Here is an 11824-nt window from a genome sequence, read left to right on the forward strand (position 1 = left end):
TTAGGGTGCTGCCACCTTCAGGAAATTTTCCTTATGAGAATTTGTATCTATGGTGCTGGGCAATACATTTTTGTATAAGTGGTATTAAAAATTCTCTAAACTCAAATTATATTTTTCTTTACCTGATAGGAGAAAGTTGAGCAGTACTGTTGATATTCAAAAATTCTATCTTATAAAGCATTTGAAAGAGGCTATGTTTCTCCACTAAGAAAAAAGTTATTAATAAAGTTATGATATTGACTTTATAGGTTTTTAATATTGTGCCTGACTTAGCAAAATACATACACTATTACAGTGGTTTGAGAAAAGACTAAATAATTTGCCTGTTTAAAAGGAATTAAATGAAAAAGGTTTTAATTATGTGGCTAATAGTATAAATTTAATTCCATAAGACGTGCTCAAGAAAAGTATGCTTTTATTCAGAAAATAATCTTCATTCAATATTGGGTTGAAATACTACTTATTATTTTAAAGTTCATTCAAGACTATAGATCATTGCAAATATAAATCTACTTAAAACTAAGAATTTAAAAAATTTTAGAACTGAGAATAAAGTCACATTTCCTCTGTCCTTATGTTCTTCAGACTAAGATTATAGACAGATAATAATTAAAAAATAATTTATTTACCTGTCTTTCTTTGTACAGTAACATTTCTGTTTATGTTTCCATGAAAGTAATATTCTTCCAGAATGCACCCATGTAAAATATATTAGCATATTAGATTATTCTTATCTGTATAAGGAACATAAGTTAATTTTAACCACTAAAATTACACAATAATTACTTAAAGTTAATCATTTATTTCTACCACACCACTAACCCCCCCTCCACACCTCTTTCTAAGGATCTTTTTGTGCAGTGGAATTAAGAAGCATGCCTTTTACTTTTTATCATTGGAAACATTTGAATTCCTTACATTTATCATTTTGAAGGATGAAAATTTTGTATTATTTGTGGTTTGAGTGTGAATTTCTCTATATTAATGGAGTTCAGGCTTGGCTGGCCAATTGGATTTTTCTTTCTGTGAACTCTCTGCATCTCTTCGACTTGTAGGCATTTCTTAATTGTCCAGGGACAGCAGTGGCTATGATATTGAGTGGGATTCATTTCACTTTCTGAGCCCTGTGTGCATCTTTGTGAAGTAATGCAAGCATTTTTCTATGGAGTTGCTGTAATGTTCACATGAAAATCACACATGGAAACGACTGGGACAGGAGGCCAATACTTGCTCAACATACAAAAACAAAACTGTTAGGTTGGATTATGCTAGAGTTTTATTCCAGTTACTGGAATCTCTTTTACTAGAATTGGGGCTTTCCATCACATCGCTCTTACATGGCATGTTTATTCCTTTGCAATTGAGGCACTTAAGAACTTTTACTTATCTATAATAATTTATCTCTGCACTTAAGGGGATGATCAAAAAGGAAATGGAGACTACTGACTTACATTTAGGAAAATGATGACTATTTTAGTTTTGGTGGAAGTTAAATGAGATAAAGAGTATGAAATCTTTAGTATACTGTCTAGAATATGGAAAACTCAAAACGAATGTGTCTACAGTGATCTGCATTCATTTTGTTAATTGCACAAAAGCAAATTATCTTGTTTTGTACACAGCATATACCTAATCTTTAAACTTGACTTGATTAAATTTATTTAAGACTTGTCCCTGTTTCATTTGGCCAGTTATCCTTTGTGTTAATACTTTCTAAAGGCAGAAAACACGTGTGGACAGACATGCGCACACACAGACTTCCCTCCCTTCTCCCTTTCCATGTGCATAGTTCAGTTTTTGTTCAGATGATATAAATGTTTTCTTTTAATTCTCTACTCACAAGAAAATCTATTTTTTATAAGCCTGTCAAATAAGTGAAACAAGTGTGAGTTACTTTAGTTAAACATTAAATTGAGTGTGAGGGACCAGACACTGATAAGAGAAGAATGTGGATCTGGTTTTCTGAGAGAGAAATGTTAAGGAGGTGAAGTTTGCTTTGTAAATAGCAACTGTGAGCAGACACAGGAAAGCAGAGACCTGTGTTAAAGTGCAATGCCACACACCATTTGCTTCTAACAATCTTCTATTTCTATTTTATTTATATTCAAATTTCCAAAAGAACCAGCTTTAACAATTAAATGGACAGGTATTAAAAATTAAGTAGACAGGAATATTCAGTTTTTGAAAGTATGACAGATGAGGTTTTGAACATTTCCATGAAAATGTTTGTTAGGTGTGTGGACTTCGATGTGAATCAGGAATGACTAATGCTCCTTTCTTTACTCCAAGAGACACACCAGGTCACCATACAACGTTCCACCCTCCCGGCTCTGGGCATGGATGGCTATTCCTTCTATTGCTCATTCAGAATTGTGTCCAGGACACATTTTGAAACTTGACACCCAAGTGGTTCTACAATTCTAGGAAATCGTAGATGCTTTGGAAAATCCCAGACACGTATGAGAAATCTCTTAAAGGTTGTAGGTCAGCATGAGCCTTTATTATTCCTCAGGCTTTGCAGAATCCACTTGCCAGGAGACTAGGGGCAGGAGTCTAGCTTAGCCTGAATCTTTCGAACCCCTGCATCTGAAAAAGGACATAGTCGTACTCTAGTTTGTCAAGAACTAAGGCTTCTTGGTTCAGAAAGCATACTCAAAAAAGCCTGGGTGTCAAAGTGTGTGCTGGACGGAATATTTGGAGATTATTTTGTTCTAGAAATCTTTTCAGGAATTTCGGGTGTACAGTGCTAGGGACTCAGTAATCCTATTTGGGTGGGTGAATAACCAGACCAGACTTAAATCTAGTTCTCCCTATTGCTTATCCATGAAAAAAAAAATCAACATGCTTTAAAATTTTGAAGAAAATGGCAAAGTGTACAAGGAAATTTGCATTCCTATGCCCAAAACTTACCCTTCTCTGGTCTCCTCATATCAGAGGCAATCCAGTTTTTTCAATTTGGTTTCTTCTTCTGAGATATCTTCCACATTGTTAAATGTCATTATGTTAGGTTCTTGTGGAAGAAAAGACTGTCATTTAGTTTTCTTCAAAACATTTCTCTCTTAACTCAGATATTCCATAATTTATGAAAAGTGAAAAAAATCAGTGCTTCTTGTTTGATGTCCCTACTCCAGAGGAACTAATACATGAGACACGGACAAGGAACTAGTGTAAAGATCAGTTAGAGACGACTCAACTTGGGTTGTAACACATTTGTACATGGAAGCAGTCCTTAACTCAACTAGCAAAAATGCTTTGTCTTTCTTATTATTGCTTATATCTTCTCTTCTTGCAGCACTATTAACAATAGTGGAGTTATGGAAATAGCCAAGATGCCCCACTACTGACGAATGAATTAAGAAAATGTGGTATTTACAAGAGGCCACGAATAGCCAAGGCAATACTCAGTCAAAAGAACAATGCTGGAGGTATCACAATACCTGACTTCAAACTATATTACAAAGCAGTAGCAATAAAAACAGCATGGTACTGGCACAAAAACAGACATGAAGACCAGTGGAACAGAATAGAGGACCCAGATATGAAGCCACACAACTATAACCAACTTGTCTTTGACAAAGGAGCTAAAAATATACGATGGAGAAATAGCAGCCTCTTCAACAAAAACTGCTGGGAAAACTGGTTAGCAGTCAGCAAAAAACTGAAACTAGATCCATGTATATCACCCTATACCAATATTAACTCAAAATGGATCAAGGATCTTAATATCAGACCACAAACTCTAAAGTTGATACAGGAAAGAGTAGGAAATACTCTGGAATTAGTAGGTATAGGTAAGAACTTTCTCAATGAAACCCCAGCAGCACAGCAACTAAGAGATAGCATAGATAAATGGGACCTCATAAAACTAAAAAGCTTCTGTTCATCAAAAGAAATGGTCTCTAAACTGAAGAGAACACCCACAGAGTGGGAGAAAATATTTGCCAATTATACATCAGACAAAGGACTGATAACCAGAATATACAGGGAACTTAAAAAACTAAATTCTCCCAAAACTAATGAACCAATAAAGAAATGGGCACGTGAACTAAACAGAACTTTCTCAAAGAAGAAATTCAAATGGCCAGAAAACACATGAAAAAATGCTCACCATCTCTAGCAATAAAGGGGGAGAGGGAGGGGGCAGAGTGGGTTGTAAGGGAGGGGGTGGGGGCAGGGGGGAGAAATGACCCAGGCATTGTATGCACAATGAATTAGAAAAAAATAAAAATTAAAAAAAATTTTAAATACAAAATTCAAACGGAAAATCAGATAGCTTTCAAAATCTGTGCTCTTAACTAACATACAATGTTGTTTTGGAAAAAAATAATTATCTGCTTCAACATTGTCAGCCTCATGTGTGCCTGTCTCCTTTTATTTGAAGATATAACAACACCACGCTGCACCATTTCTGCACAGTTTCTGAGGAATTAAGATACAAGAACCCTAGGACATCAACATTAGGGGAAAAAGAAAAAAAGAACAATGTCAACTTTGGGAGAAAGTTGAGCACATCAATTCCAGTCTCTTCTTATGCATTACAATAACCAATTGGTCTATGGCAGTACCTAATTGTTTATCACTTATGGGAAATCATTGAAGTGATCTAGTTTAAAGGAGGGGATACACTTCTATGACGTTTATTCACGTACCGTGGATGAATGAGTGTGACTGTGTACCAGGACACATTCACAGGAACATCTATAGCAGTGCCCTTCATATTGTACAAAATCTTCTAAAATCAATCAACCTCCTAAAAATGAACTCTAGTGATTTATACCCATGGTGAAACATTACATGAAAAGTTATCACACTAACTCTACAGCGGCAATGGAGACCAGTCTTAAAGCATGATGGTGACTTAACACAGAATGGTTTAAAAGTATGTGAGACAATGCTTATCACTTAGGAAGGCATAATTATGTTTGACCCTAAATAAAGAAAGGAGGGAATCCCACGTGATACACAATGGTGCTGACATACAACATTAATTTTGAAGTTGTGTTTCAGAGGAAACCTTGGGGACTGATGATTGCTAAGGACACAGGCACCCATGTTTATTGGGACACGAGTCACAGTAGCCAAGCTATGGGATCAGCCTAGGTGCCATCAACAGATGAATGGGTAAAGAAAATATGGTATATAAACAGAACTGATTCTTATCCCCAAATAATTTGATAATTCTTATTCCCAAATAAGAAAGAAACTATGTCACTTTCAGGAAACTGGATGAACTGGAGATTATCATATTAAGTGAATTAAGCCAGACTCAGAAAGTCAAATGTCACTTATTTTCTCTCATATGCAGAATCTGTATTTTTTTAAATGAAAGTAAATGAGGGATGATTTTAGGATGGAAGGGGTAACAAGAGAAGGTAATGGGGTGAGATTAATCAGATACTTTATATATGAAAACGTGATAATGAAACCCATTATTGTGTACAATTAATATGTGCAAATAAAAACAGTATGTAAACAATCTAAATAAAAATATATGAAAAGCTAAAAAAAAAGGGAAGAGAGAATATATTTTGTGCAACTATCTGTGCTAAGTAAGACCACAGTATTAATTAAATAACATTTGTTATATAAAAACATAATTGAGGCTCTTAGGAATCAATACTATATCATCTAACAAGTATCATCTTCCTCTTATAAACATTAATACTTAATTTTTCAACAATGATTGAACATTTAACTTGAACTACTAGTTATATACACAATTTAATTTTGCTAGGCAGTATAACATGAGTTGGGTTTTGTTAACAAAAATTAAATATTTAAGAAAGACTAACTCAATCTAGAGAATATTTCCTATATTGATTTTTAGATTTTCATTGGTGAATATATTTAGAATTTTAGGATTCCTATGTGTTTCTGCTCCTTTTTCATTTCTGCCTTGTTTGGTTTTATGATTTCTTTCTCTACCAGGAATTTTTTCTTTTATCCCTTTTATTAAACATACTTATTCTTAAGTCATTTTCAGATTGCTCATACATACTCATTTTATATAAAGTAATTTTATTTCTGGTTGTTGGTTTTGTTTATTGTCTTTCTTACTGCCACATTACCTTGTGTGATTTGAAATTTTAATTTGAACTCAAATTTTAATATTTGTTTTGGGATTACTTAGAGAGCTCCCAGTCTCATATTCATGGATTCATGGCTCTTCCGCTATTGTTGTCAGCATAATGACCTAAGTGACTGGGTAGGAAGTGCACAGTCAGCTCCCAATTGGAAAAGTGTGTCTGCTCTCTCTTGCTTCCCTAGTGATGAGGCAAGAGTTGTTTGAGCTTTTTAAGTGGAGTTTCCATTGTAGCATCCATATTTGAGCAATTAGTCAGGCCCCAAACTCTACTTCATATGGAATACTTCTAGAAGCAAGAATTGCGTATCTTATTATTTTAGTGCTTATCTTTAAATTTTATGTGTGTCAAATATCTGACAGCATAATAACAGTATTTGACACTTACACACTTCTTAAAAGTAAATGATTGTTTAACTGAGGAAAACAGAAGTGAAATAAGCCTGGAAGCAAGCATTATTATGCAACAGCTATAAATGCTTATAGAATTTGATGCTCTTCTTATTACAGGAAGTCTGAGAGCATCATTTGTTGTGTCTGCTCTTTATGGGACAGGAAACAGTGAGCAAAAAGCTTAAAAAATATTTGACTTCTTAGAGCTGATCATAGAGACATGATCTTTAGTATGCGAGGTTGTTTCCCACCTAAAGGGTTGGTTGTCTTCACACCCAAGAAATCTCATTTTCTTTGCTGACATTGCCAATTTAAATGTATGTTGTGAGTGATGAGACAGATGTCTGCTATGAACCGGGCTGAGACCATTAACACTTTATGAGGCAGGTCTTTCTAATACTTAAGTGGAAGTTAGCAGCTCTGACTGTGGCCCTAGTTTTATCACTGCCTGGGCTCTTCAGAACTTGACTTGTATTTGGCACACAGACTCATTTCATAGAGCTATTGTCTAGTGCAAAAAAGAAAAAAACTAAAATGTGTTCCTCAGTTGACTTGTCTTAAAGGTGGTTAGATTATTAATTTAGAATAGAGCTCTCTTTCTTCCAAGAGAGGGATGAGGAAGTATTAGTGATGCTGCCTTAGAGACTCCCTCTATTCCAGAGTCTATAAGCTTTCTGGGGGAATTGGTTTCATATTTCCAATTGGCTTAATTCTCACTTTTTACTACTCCTTAAGTCATTAAGCATCAAACAGTATTTCCACTAAGAAATGTTTAAAATCTTAATGAACTGCACATTTTATATATTGTTAATGACTGCAAAGATTCATAATTTTGGTGGAATTTGCTCTTAAATGCCTATTTCTTTCACAAAACACTTTTGACTATTTTGGGGCTGTCAGAGAAAGCTTGTTCCTGTGAGCAGTCTTCCAACTTTCCTGCATGGATGAGCCTTAGAGAAGAATGCTCTCAGCTAAGCTCCTCTGCTAATAAGTACCTCTTCAATTCTTGTTGGTTTTGCCTTTGGCTAGTGTGGTAAGGATCTCTGTACTTCCTGTTTTTTTTTTTGAAGTATAGGATAAAATGACCACAGCTATCAGCCCTTCTTGCCCTATCTGAGCCATCTTTACTCTGGGGTGGTTATCTTGTTTCTACTTTCTGTTTTCTCTATTTTAGCAGGACTCATTTTTGCTAGAACTTCCGGCTTCCATTCTGCTCACTCAGTCTTCTAGGCTCCATTCTTTGAATACTGAACCTGGTACCCATGTGTACAGCCCAAGTCTAATTTAGGACAGTTGTGAATAAAAAAATCAATCACACCTACTTGCCTTGAGATAGTCAATGAACAGGAGGCATGAATTGGTTTCATAGATGTTTCACAATGAAGAGAGAAGGTACGAAGTTTGGTGGTGAGATAATTTCTGCATTACCAGCAGTACTGGCTCTCATTTTGGCACAAAAGTTTTGAATTCCAAGCATGGTAGGAAAGAATGTTGGCACTTTCATCCAATGTAACAACTAAACTCAAGGTAAAAATATTAAAAGTAGGAACTAACAAGATTGTTCACAAATAAACTCTTTATAAGACTGAAGGAATAATGGCATTTAAAAAATAAGAAATAGAAATACAAACAATTTGAAATAAAAGATGGGGTGTAAGTCATGAGAGAAAAAAATTAGACATCCATAAAAATAAAACAAACATAGCATGAATGTTCCCAAGGAGCAAAGAAGCCACTTCCATGCTCCTGAAAGAAAACGAGAGCCATGTGGGATATTTAAGCACAGCTTCTCTGACAGAGCTGCTTGTGGGTTCATCAGCATAGTGAAGGCTCACATTTTTGGCTCCCTCAACCACATAAGTCCTATATAAAACCAGAGCTGTTAGTTTGCTAATGAGAGAAAGTTTATGTATTGTATTTAAATGTTTAGGTCATAATTCTTATATGATAGATTATTAACATTTTCATTTAATAATTGAAAGATAATTCTTTCATCCTATGCAGATATACATTTGCTGGACTGCTAAGGAAAAAGATAGTTTGCCTTAGACATAGAAATCTTTCCTATTACAAGAGGAATAGAAAGTGTTAAAATGTAAAAAGCACACATTTGAATGTGGTATAGTAAAGTTATTTATTTCCTTCTTTTTGCTATCTGTCTTCTTAAATTTTCTGTCATAACATATTTATTTTCTATTAGGGGTAAAAATAAAATAACATTTCTTTTCCAAATCCTTTCTGGTAACATTTTGGGAACATCAGTAACGTTGAAAGTCTGAAACCAATCTATAATTTGGATTCTTTCCCCCCCCCCCCTTTCTTCCCTCCCTCTCTTCCTTCCTTCCCCTCTCTTTCTTTCTTGGCAGTACTGGGGTTTGAACTCAGGGGCCTCAGGCTTGCTGGACAGGTGCTCTTCCATTTGAGCCACACCCCCAGACACTTTTTAAAAACTTTCTATAGGTGAGTCTTATTTTGATATTCCTTCAGCCCTTCCAATTAGCCTTCAGTTCATTTCACTCCAAGCATTTCTTTTTTGTGTTTGCAACCACAACATTCTTTGTACAACTCAGAAGGCTGCAGAAAACGCTATGCTTGATCAGGCAGAGATTAAAAAGGGAGTGTCTCATGTTAGCAGTGAGGACTGTCACTGTTTGACAAACTACAGAGCAACTTGAGACTCAGCAGTTTCCTCTCCACTTAACACAGCTGTATCATAAAGAAGTTAAATCATGCAGACATAAGAGATCTGTGAAAGAAGTTAAATGTGTGTTAGAGACATGGATGGAGAACTCCCTTTGTCAGTTCTTAAGAACTTCACTGTGAGGTGGATAATTGCTCAAATGCTCCATTTTGCTGTTACCTTTTTTCTTCAGGTAATGTAGTGCAGACTACATTGCTACTAGGCAAATTTTCTAGTGTATTGGCCTCAAGAATGAGACTCCTGAGTCTGTCTGTCAGTGCTGTTCTTACTGCTCTCTATTTTCTCCAGTCTTGGCATGATGCTTTGGCCACAGACTAGCCAAAAGCCAGTAAAACCACATGCCTCAGAATAATCCTGCTTGTCTTTACTGAGGTGGCCTTTTGGAGGAGGCTAGTTTGCACCTCAAAAGCCAGTTCTTTTCTAAAGTGTACATCACAGAAAACAGGGCACTGCAATCGAATTAAGCTATTATTAGGTCAGCTCTGTGCTCAGACTGTAAGAACTGTCCCAAGTGCAACATGCAAAGAAAGGCCAGGGGTTGCTAAGCCTTCTATTTAGCTGATCTTTGAATCTTGTGGGGCATTTTCACATCATAATTATTTCTTGTTGGAACCTCATAAAATTCCTGTCAGTTAGATACGATGCCCCTGTCCCAGAGGCTCAGCCAGCCTAAGGTTGCCAGCGGCAGATATCAAATCCACATCTTCAGACTGCATTTTAGTGCACATGGAGATCAGTGCTGTGTTGTTTCTTTATTTTCCAGGATATGTCTTATTTCTCAAAGGCTAAGGAAAAAAATGGAGGGAATAGAGGGAAAGAGCTTTTCTAAAAAATGGCCGATTTAATCTGCTGATTTATGAAGATGCATTTGAACTGAAAATGTTTGCCACTCCTTTTAGAAGCATTATTGTAGGGCTTTCCTGAATGCTGAAATCACTTGCCCTGCGTAGCTGGTGGCCATGATGTGATGTGGGGAGAAAGTACACCCAGGAAACATGTGTAGGACAGTTCTGTGTCTCACTTAGCTGTCTCTGCCTGTGGTGACCACAGCACTGCACAGAGTGTGAAAGCTACTCTGTTTTGTGGGCTTTCCCCTGCTCTGCCCTGTTTGGGCTTGCTACAGTGTTAAAGATCATAAATGACCCCATCTGCTATTCATAACCATACTCCATGTGTCAAAATTAAATAGGAAGTCTTACCTTGGGTCTTGTCTGGGCACCCACAATGACCTGACTGAAGCGTCCACTCCTCTCTGAAATCACAAACAAAATCTAGTTTTCAACTTGCTAACTTCCAGTGGAGGTTAGTTATTGGAATCAAATTAAGATTAACATCTTGAGCTTGCTGAGTGAATTTAAGTTGAGCTTGCTGAGTGAATTTAAGTTAGTATATTCAGGTATTTTAGAAGTCAAGTGAATTGCTTACAGAATCTCATACTTAGAGGTAACTAAAATACAAAGTACATATATGTAAATTGCTATCCATGGCCCCCAGCAGGCACCAGCGTTTCCACTGAGACTGTTCTGAAGGTAACAGAACTTTCAGGGCTTGGGTTCTACATCTCTGGCATTTGCTACAATCTCCTGTGGATCATTTAAAACTGTTGTGTAAAATCACAGTTGATTCTGATAGTTAAGGTCTCATTTCAAGAAAGCCTGTTGAATTCCATTTGGAGAAAAAGAAAAAATTAAAAACAAAGACATCTTCGGGGAGTTAACTCTTTACCCCTTTCCCTGTTGTGTTGTCAGCCTAACAGTTACTACTGTCTGAAATCACCTTATTTTTTTCCCATTCTTCACCTGTCAAATTCATTCCATGAAAGCAGAAACATTCCTTGACTTTTCACTTAAGATTATTGAATGAATAAAAACAACTTCAGAGAGCAACTTTATCCATTATTACTTGTTATATACAAAGTCAAAGAAACCCAGTATTTTAAGTGATTTAAAAATTTGCAAAACCACAGTGAACAAATCAGGATAAGAAGCAGGGTCTCCTTGAGACTCCAGTACTGGTGACATGTGTGCAGGTTGCTTTCAAGAGGTTACCTACTTGAATTTGTTACCAGAAAAAAGAGCACTGATAAATATCTCAAATCTTGTATCTGGCAGAAGAATTCAAGCAAGATGCAAAAATTATAGTAAAAATAATAGTAAAGTTTATTAGGAAAGGAATATACTTTCAACAGACTGAAAGCGGGTTGTCTCTAGAGTGAGAACAACAGGGTCAGGTTTTAAGGTTGGAATATTTATTGAGAAATTCATAGCTTTGGGTCATTTTGGCCCCTGGGATGATTTCCTGGGTTTGGGTCATTGCCTTGATAAACAAGAGAGACATTGTGTAATCTATTAATTCCTACTCTAATTAATAGACAATTTCTGTTTGAAATTCCTACCTTTGCTCTTAGGTCTGGGTCTGTATTTTGTTAAATTTATTTGTGAAAACTCCCAGCACCAGACCTAGCTGATGTTTAGGATGTGAATTACTCTTGGGTAAAGAGTGGATAAAGCTTTAGAGTAGTGGCTACCTTCAAAGCATCCTGTGATAATCCCTGGCTCTGGCTACTTGATTTTAAAGGAGATTAGTGGAGTTGGGAAGTTAAATTACAATGGTTTTTTTTTCATTCTTCCTCTTTTGGCCACTGCTTA

At 36.0% G+C, this 11824-nt stretch overlaps 1 long non-coding RNA gene across 2 annotated transcripts in view; it reads left to right on the forward strand.

Annotated features, from left to right (window-relative positions):
- Positions 1–3776, forward strand: part of LOC141422496 (uncharacterized) — a 35398-nt gene extending 31622 nt beyond the window's left edge. For both annotated transcript variants that reach the window (XR_012447082.1, XR_012447083.1), the window contains exon 3: positions 3293–3776. This is a non-coding gene — a long non-coding RNA (uncharacterized lncRNA). The remainder of the gene's footprint in view (positions 1–3292) is intronic.
- Positions 3777–11824: the final 8048 nt, after the last annotated feature.

This window comes from Castor canadensis, chromosome 4 (genome assembly GCF_047511655.1).
Source record: "Castor canadensis chromosome 4, mCasCan1.hap1v2, whole genome shotgun sequence".
Classification (NCBI taxonomy): Eukaryota; Metazoa; Chordata; class Mammalia; order Rodentia; family Castoridae; genus Castor; species Castor canadensis.